This window comes from Schistocerca americana, chromosome 2 (genome assembly GCF_021461395.2).
Source record: "Schistocerca americana isolate TAMUIC-IGC-003095 chromosome 2, iqSchAmer2.1, whole genome shotgun sequence".
In the NCBI taxonomy this organism is placed as follows: Eukaryota; Metazoa; Arthropoda; class Insecta; order Orthoptera; family Acrididae; genus Schistocerca; species Schistocerca americana.
In genome coordinates this window covers 707,839,889-707,848,904 of record NC_060120.1, presented here as the reverse complement: position 1 = coordinate 707,848,904, position 9,016 = coordinate 707,839,889, and the positions used below count along the sequence as shown (strand labels likewise).

The following is a 9,016-nucleotide window of genomic DNA, read 5'->3' as shown; positions in this document are numbered from 1 at the left end:
GCCTGCCAGCTACTACTACTGCTGCTGCTGCTGCCGACACTGCTCTCTGGTCTGCGATTCTATTGTAGCTTACATATTGCAGGCAGCGCGTGAGCAATCCATCGATATTACATCTACTCGAGTGCGCTAGCAATAAATTCCTTAGTCATGGACCTCTTACAAACTCCTCCGAACCACACACGTACACTGCGAGCTGTGTGACACGTTGCATTTTTCTACTGGCAGATGCCTTCAGACGAAGAAAAACAAACTGCACTTAGGAGTGGACGTGGTCCCTATGGATTGATGCATACTTGTGTTGATCAGTTGTGCCTCCCAGAATGACGACGTCACCCAGACTGATAACTGTTGCAGGGTGTTCGCTTTCAGACGTTTCACGCCGTACACGCCAACGGCCATCTGTCAGACGCAGCATAAAACGCTATTCATCTGAAAAGGCCTTCTGTCGCCATTCAGTGGATTTCTGGTTGCAGTACTAGTGTGAAAATTGTAGCCTTCGTCACCGACGAGCAGCAGTTAGCGTGGGTGAATTAACCAGGCGCTTGCTGCCCAGGCCCCTACACAGCAACGTTCGCTGGACGATCGTTGAGAAGACACTGTTGGTAGTCTCTTGGTTCATCTGGGTGGTCCGTTGCTTAACAGTTGCACGTCCATTCGCCCGCACACATCTCCACAGCCGTCTTTCACCCCTATCATCTACGGCCCGTAGAGCACCATAGTTGTTTTGGGTAGCGCTGTTTTGCCATGCACGGTATACTCTAGCCACGGTGGCACGCTAACAATGTACAAACATAGTCGTTCCGCAACTGCTCCCCCCCCCCCCCCCCTCTCCCTTGGCGCAAAATCCATTGATCGTGCCCTTTTGGATGTCAAATAAATCGCTCAGTTTCCGCATTGTGACAACGACTCTTTTGTTTTCTGGTTCTCCCCGACACACTATTCTCCACCTGCCATCTGTGAGTAGGTTATTGCACGTTGACGTCGAACAGAGGGTGGTCACATTAATTGTGATCGGTCAGTGTGTGTAGGTCTTCCGCGTTCTGGCAGTAGACGGAACACTTGGGTCCGACCGTCGGCGTGTCATCGTCTACCAATGGCGTTATCGAGTGCGTCATGCAGAGTCATGACACCGATCTCCCGGTCGTTGTCGGGTTTCTTGGCCTTTGAACCGCCGCTAATGGGTCGAGTAGCTCCCCTCGTAGCTCAGTCAGTCTCACGAATCTCAGTGCACCCTGTACCAGTCCTCCCTCCAAGGAAAACTTCCTGGCTGTACCGGGAATCGAACTCGGGTTCTCAGCAAAGGAGTCAGCCGCGCTGACCATTCAGCCATGGAGCCGGACTTTCTTGCAGGTATTACCGTATTTTAACTACAGAGCCCTCTAATCATCCGGGTTAATGTGGACTGAAGACTGTATAAACAAGTGAAAACCACGGATAATCCTAAACACTAATCTTTTTACCGGACCCCACTATTTTCTGTATTTACAGAAACCGTACCATGTCAATTCGAAACCCGCTGCATTACTTACGGGCTATAGTATCAGGACACTGCCAACTTGTTTTCAAAATTATCCTTAAAACACGCTACTCAGTAACACGTGTTTTCTTTTATTCTCAGGAAATGATCATCAGGTTTTTCTCTTTCTCTGTGTCACTCACTTTTTTTTCCTGGTGACGGCGATCATTTTCCGGGAGTTAAAACATCGATACAATTAAACGAATTTTCGTTTGTATACTCCAGTAACAGACCAACGCGTGAGTGCCTCGGTGTGCGTGATAACTGGTTCCTCGATAACTAAGCCTTCGCTCTGTTCCTCTGCCTAACGCACTTCGTTCACTATATCCGCATCATTTCGCTGCTCTAATCTTGGTTTATAGGCATCGCTGTTTAACCACTCATATTCGTCAACAGCGTCCTCGTAACCACACTTTTACTGCAAATTAAAATAATTGTTATAGCACTAACAAGTTACTTACGGATTTTTTTCAAATCACGAAACTATGCATTAACAATCGGCATGCACTCACGTAATCGGACCTTTCTGTGCCTCAGTATCGTATTTTCTGAGTAGGTGTTTGGGGGCCAGCCCAGCATTTAACTAAAAGAGCGTGCAAAACAGCCTAAAACCCACACGCAGGCATGCCAGTGTACCAGACCAGACGCGGATTTTACCCAGGGTTGAGTTATCTCCCTCTATCGCAAGAAGGAACTCTGCTTTATAGCACTGTAACTACCAAATACTTAGAGCGTATAACTACGGCATTCAGGCAAAATGCAACGGTACACACGTTTCATACGAATCGTAATTTGATATTGACGAAATCTACGACTTTAAGTCTTCGGTGAGGATATGGGAGCAAGATCTTCGTTGTAACACTAACGTTGTTACCCTTTTTCATGGGTGTTCTGGGAGACTAACTGAATTAATGACGATGGGTTACTCTTCTTTTATCGAAACTGGATGTCGAGTTCGTATCCCAATCGTTTACTTCACTGCGGCGAGTGTGATGTTGTGTCTGAGTTGTTATCCATGATTATAGGATCAGAAGGAGATTTTGAATGTTGGTTCATATTTCATAACGCCCTGTGTTCTTAGATGATATGTCTTATGTCGGGGAATCATTTTATTACCCATATTTATTGGTAAGAAGCCATTCGTCTTCATATGTCCTTCACCTGACCACCGAATACACTGTTTTCTGCAGACAGTTTCACGTGATACTGAGCCACCACCGCAGATGTGATGTGATCAAGCGCAAAATTCACACCCTACTATTTTGTGTATACTACTCGTATTTTCTGTGTGCTATTTACTCTACGTTCCCGCTCCCTGAGCTCTCAAGAGAGCCATCCAGAAGGCAGATCGATGGAGACAAGCCAAGGCGTCGCTCCTGTTGCAGAAACAGGTTATTACTTATCTTTGGTTAGAGACTAGAGGCTGTGTGAGAATCAGAGGAGATGATATGGTAGATACTGCCTCCGAAGCGGCTTGCCAGCTGTACTACGCACTTCGTAGTGAATGAGATATTGATTCCTATGGGCACATTGCAAATATTTTGAGAATGAACAAATTCATTTTTCGACGTAATTCGCCAAAAACCAGGGTGACGATTTCATAGCCTGAGATACAATGATCACCGAAGCAATAACCTGCAATTCCCATCACGTAAAGAAATTTCATATACAAAACTTACTACATTAATCCAAACCCAAGAATTTAAAATCTCAGTTTGTTATGTAGCAAGCAGTAATTGAGTTATGAAAATCTTTTCAGCTTAGAGTCCTTATGTATGATTAAAGCCGTAAATTAGTTCATTAATCAGGACCCAAGATAATATACGCATATACAATCAAGTTCCAAATAAAGTTTTTCAAATAGCTCGTGAACTGAAATTTCGCATGGAGTATATGCAGTTTCATAGTGTAAATATAGCTAAAGATATTAAAGCCAAAATCTTGAAAACCACTTTGAAATTCAATGCTCGTAACAGCGTTGCAGAGGAATTTATATCCCAGTGACTTGTAAAAGAGCTTGTGGGTTGCTACTCAAGATAGTCATATTAATGAGGCATAATTTTTTTTATTGACTTGATCATATGATATTCGCTTCTGTACAGGCAAATACGAGAGGCGAGGAAACCAGCAGTGTGGAAGAGAATAGTGACGGCATGACAACTGAAATCATCGTGGTCGTAGTAGTCTTGTTCAATTCGTTCTTATACTAATAGTCGCAGATGGGAAACTGCGTTGACACTAACCTAGGAATTCGGCAGAGTTCTTATCATCCGATAGAAAAAAACAATTTTAAATCTTTCCGAAATAAACCGTTTAACTGTTCGCAAAAAGGCCAAATTTTTCCCTTGGGCCATTTTCAGAATTATTCTTTCACTTTGCAGCAGAGTGTAGCGTCCTGAAACAATTTGACGCATTATGACGGCTAGTCTTTAGGAAGTGTTAGTTAACAATCTGCCATTTTTTATGTGCTGTGATTCCGTACTATCTGCAGAGCAGGCGCCTTCGCACTGTCTGCAATTGTACACATTATTGGGTTCAAATGGCTCTGAGCACTATGGGACTTAACATCTGAGGTCATCAGTCCCCTAGACTCAGAACTACTTAAACCTAACTAACCTAAGGACATCACACACATCCATGCCCGGGGCAGGATTCGAACCTGCGACAGTAGCGGTCGCGCAGTTCCAGACTGTGGCGCCTAGAACCGATCGGCCACACCGGCCGGCTGTACACATTATTAATAGTGATGGAATGAAGCGTACTGCTGATGTCCACCGTCAGGGGAAATATGTGAGCTTAAAACCACAACATCGTCTGGAGAATAGCTGAAAATATAATTAGGTCAGAAGTAAAAAGATTGTGAAGAAACGCTCTTAGAACGACAGAGAAAGAAACTGACGCTTTCGCATTCTTGAACGTTCGCCTTCACGCGCTCTGCATACTACTCAATAAGCAGATGTGTCGTGCTGGATGCCGAAATGTGCAGGCGTATCGTGGACGTAAAGCTTCTGGTTACGTGCAAAGGCAAGAATCTATTAAGAGTTATTCAGAAATTCTGGGCAACTTAGAAATATTTTGAGTTAATGTCTTTGCTATTATTTGATGGTATTAAAGTAGCACATAGATGAACAATACAAACCACGCGTAATTGCCGACATAACTACCTAAATGCAAATATTTACCTCGAAAGGGGAGTTGTAACATGGTGCCTCACTAGGAGGTAGCTATAATAACAATAACAATAATAATAATAATAATAACAATAGCACAATGATTCTGGACTGTAGGCTAGTCGTGTTTGCATTATACGACATCAACTGCGCTGAGCTGTGAACTAAGCATAGAGAATGTAATCATTAATTTTTAATTCCGTGGAGACACTTTTTTATTAATTTGTAGAAATTCTATTGAAGATAATTTTTCCTTTGTGCACTGAGAAACAATTTGTGGAACCATTAGGTATCTGTCTGTGAACACTGAACAAGTTGCAAAAGGTACTGAGTTGCTTCTTTTATGCCGATCTTCCACAGTACTCATCGATTTTGGAGCACAATGATTTCTTTGTACTGTCGTTACAGCTGATCTCTCGTAGACAACTACTTATGAGAAAATACTAGGTAATTATCTTTCTAACTAACACGTTTGTGCTTCGTCCCTGTGAAGGAGAGAGAGATTCTATTAATTTACAATTCTTTTTCGGCCTGCATTCGTATCTGATTGGGTCCCATTCCCGTATTATTACACAGCGCAATAACAAACTGAATAATAAATAAACCGCGCTGGTTACTTTTTAAAGAACAAACATATTAGGTGCGGAAGCATCAAAGAACACCAAGCATCCGAACCTGTTACTGGAGACTCCAACTAACATGTTCTGCGTGCAACATACAGCGTCTCGACCGAAAGACTACTAAACTATTTCCTTGCAAATGTCAGACGTTTAATTATTACCAATATTCTTGCTGTAAGGGGTTAAATTGAGCTGTGTGATTGAATTGCATAACACTCTGTCAGTAAGCATGTGCGAAACTTCAAAAATTAAAAAAAAAGTAGAACTCCACGTACTAAGTGTACGTAGATTACTCAAAATGAATATTTCTGCAAGAATGTTTTTTTTTTTAAAAAAAGAAAGAAAAAAAGAAAACGCAATTGTAAAGAAAGACGATCAAGTTTTCTGTGCAATAATAGAAATAAACCTGTCACGAACAACTGCACTGGATGTCCTCAGTAAACATTGTGTTAGATCAAGATTATAGTGTCGCCCATATTTTGATGTGAAATTTACGGATGACACAGCTCCTCAGATTTACCGATCCGAAGAAGATAAATTCAGCAGCGATCCTCCTCTTCTTATCAGTTACGTCGTAAACTACCTTGCTTAGGCTGGAAATCATTCTCGAACTATCCTACAATATGGTCATTAAAATCATAATAATATATGTAAACAATACAGAGTGCATTTCGGACATAATTATTTGCTTTTTCTTGACTGCATTGACACTTAGTTGAAGGGTCGCAATTTTTCCTGGCCCATACAGCACTCATAAAATTTCATCTTCATTTTCTAAGTCAATTTGTGATAAAATTTTAATAATCTTTGACGTCAAACTTTATTTCGCAAGGTGAAAGAGATGTGCTGACGACTGGGATAGCTCCCAAGTCAGTACAGCTGTAAAGAGAAATTTGCGTAATTAGAAACCGACCGCCAGCCTCCAGAGGCGCACGTAGTTCCGTCTTCGCTCACCAGATGGCTCCTCCATAGAAAACTCTTCTTTAAGTCCAATAAACGGCAATAACTGTGCTAAAATGCAGTTTATGGAGTAGAATTTTCACAGGAAATTGTGTTCTAAACTTTCTTTATCTGTGGGGAAGTTAATTATTATTCCATAGAAATATTTTATGACATAATTCATATATACTCTCAAAAAGGCACGCGTACGGTACACCTATTTAAAACTACTGCACGTCTAGAAAATTAATCCTTGTCTGGGAGAGCAAAATGCCCAATGAACGTATAGTGAGGGCATTGCTGCTAACACCCATTTACATATTCAGCCCGCACCCTATCCTACCCAGATAGAGTGCAATTTTTGCAACCCCCTTACTTTACAGGGGGTATAATCTCAAATCTAAACAAATTGTAATAGTATACATATCATAATCACATTATAATGACAATTATTCATCAGGCAATGTGTGAACATACATACTAGTGATGGGCTAAACTGCGATTTTCCGATATCAGTGATTTCTGTGAATGCTACTTTTCAGTATCTGTTATTCTTAACTGTGATTTGTCGCAGTTAAGAGTCGCAGTTAAGGAACCTAAGTCGCGTATCCCTCCGCCACTGCTACTTCTACGATTTCTGCGACTTCTGCTACTTCTGTGACTTCTGCGATTTCTGCTACTTCTGCGATTTCTGTGACTTCTGATACTTCTGCGATTTCTGTGACTTCTGCTACTTCTGCGATTTCTGTGACTCCTGCGATTGCTGCGACGTACCACCGTATGAAAAAGTTACATCTGTCCACACAGAAAATTGCATCTCAACAAACCTGTCATTGGTAAGTATGTTTTACGTTTATTCTTCCGTTGGCTTTAATTTTGTATTAAAGAAACAACTGTGAAAATATTAATAGTGTAATTAATATGTAAGTAGCCGCACAGTACCGTAATAGTTCGTGTTTAGAAAATGAGTTCTAACATATTTTTATGTTCATAGGTACCTGAACTACATTTCAGTCACTCAGTAAAGTGATAATTCAAAATATCATGGTCAACAGATCTGAAGAAATTGCCAGTCTTTAGACCGTTTTCGTCAGACGACAGGTTAGTTTCTAAGCGTTTTGATGGACTTAATTACTTCAGTGAGATCGTTCTTGCGAATGTGATATAGCAAATATTAGCAATCTACTCTGTCAATTATATTGCTAGTAATTAGTGACAGCAAAAATTGTTTAATAATCCTTGTGTTTTTGCAGACGCAGTTCTGACTGATTACTGGTTGCTGTACATATCTATCCACATCAAGGCTGTTGAGAGAGACTCGTGAAGATTCAAGACAGCTCTTAGAGAATTTGCAGTTTAAAAGTGAAATAATTATGAAGTAATTGTGTGACTGATTAAAGTGTTTTATTGAAGTTGTTGTGCGATTTTAAAGGAATAATAAATGTTAAATACATTGAGTGAATAATAAAAATCTCATTTTCCACATGTTAAGCCGTCCTATACCCGTAATTTTCCGCCACTTATTTATTGATAAACACTTGGAGAGTAACATGCCGCCCCCACCCCCTTACTCCACAATCTTGGTGTGACACTGACCTGTAACATATCCCGAAGTCTACAATATGCATTTTGAGGCTGTTGATATGAAAGTGGGAAGTACAGATCTTCCAGTTAAATCAGGAATAGCTTAAGTGCATTACTTGAAAGTGACACAGGAAAAGCTTACTTATGTATGTGGTAGTAGTGTCGGCAAAAAGTTCTTGTGTGTGAAGTTGCCTTGTAGAACACCAGGTGTAAAACTTTTCTCCCGAGTCTGGAACTGTGAGGCATTCATATGACTGTTTTCATTTCTCTACACTTATACAGATGTCTGAGTTCTGCTGTGTTAACATTGCAAAGTCCTGTAGGCATGTGGAGTATTAAGCAAAACTGTCATATTGGAAGCAGAATCAAACACATTTGTTACGTTACTCGATATTTTCAGGAGAAAAAGGCAATGTCGCTTCTTATTAATATAATACATTCAGAGTCACAGCAGTATTTGACCAACCATAACTGATGCTGAATGTGCATGTCGTCATATAATATGAAGGGCTTATTTCAATAGTGGTACAAGTCCATTACCTACACTTTTCTGTCTATAATGCTTCTGAAATTAGTGATCCAAACAAACATAAATAAAGGCTCATCTCTAGCAAGAAGCCATATGGTGAATATTTCTGGTATCTCAACTGCAGATTTTTGAGCACTCATTTAACTTTACGACTCTATATCTCAAAATTAACAAAAATGGACTTGTACCACTATTGAAATAAGCCCTTCACATGCACACACAGCACATCGATCTCGTGAGGCACAAGGCTCTCATAACGTACATACGTCGGTCAACAGATGACACTAGGAGAAGTATGTTAACTGCGCTTTTTAGTTGCTACTTGCGACTCTTAGTTGCGATTTGTCACAGAAATCGCAGTTTGACTCGGTAGCGAATAGCGTAGTATGAACTTTGCTCAACAGATGGCAGTGCTAACTGCGCTTTTTAGTTGCTACTTGCGACTCTTAGTTGCGACTTGTCACGGAAATCGCAGTTAGACTCCATAGCGTATCGCAGAGATGGACGTAGTACGAACTTTGACCCACAGATGGCACTGTTAACCGCGCTTTTTAGTTGCTACTTGCGACTCTTAGTTGCGACTTGTCACGGAAATCGCAGTTAGACTCCATAGCGTACCGCAGAGATGGACGTAGTACGAACTTTGACCCACAGATGG

The 9,016-nt window shown here is 41.0% G+C and overlaps 1 non-coding gene across 1 annotated transcript; it reads left to right on the top strand.

Annotated features, from left to right (window-relative positions):
* The first annotated feature begins 6,491 nt into the window (after positions 1-6,491).
* On the top strand, positions 6,492-6,614 carry LOC124596762. Its single transcript, XR_006978394.1, has one exon. It is a non-coding gene; the product is annotated as a U4atac minor spliceosomal RNA (small nuclear RNA).
* The last annotated feature ends 2,402 nt before the right edge of the window (positions 6,615-9,016 follow it).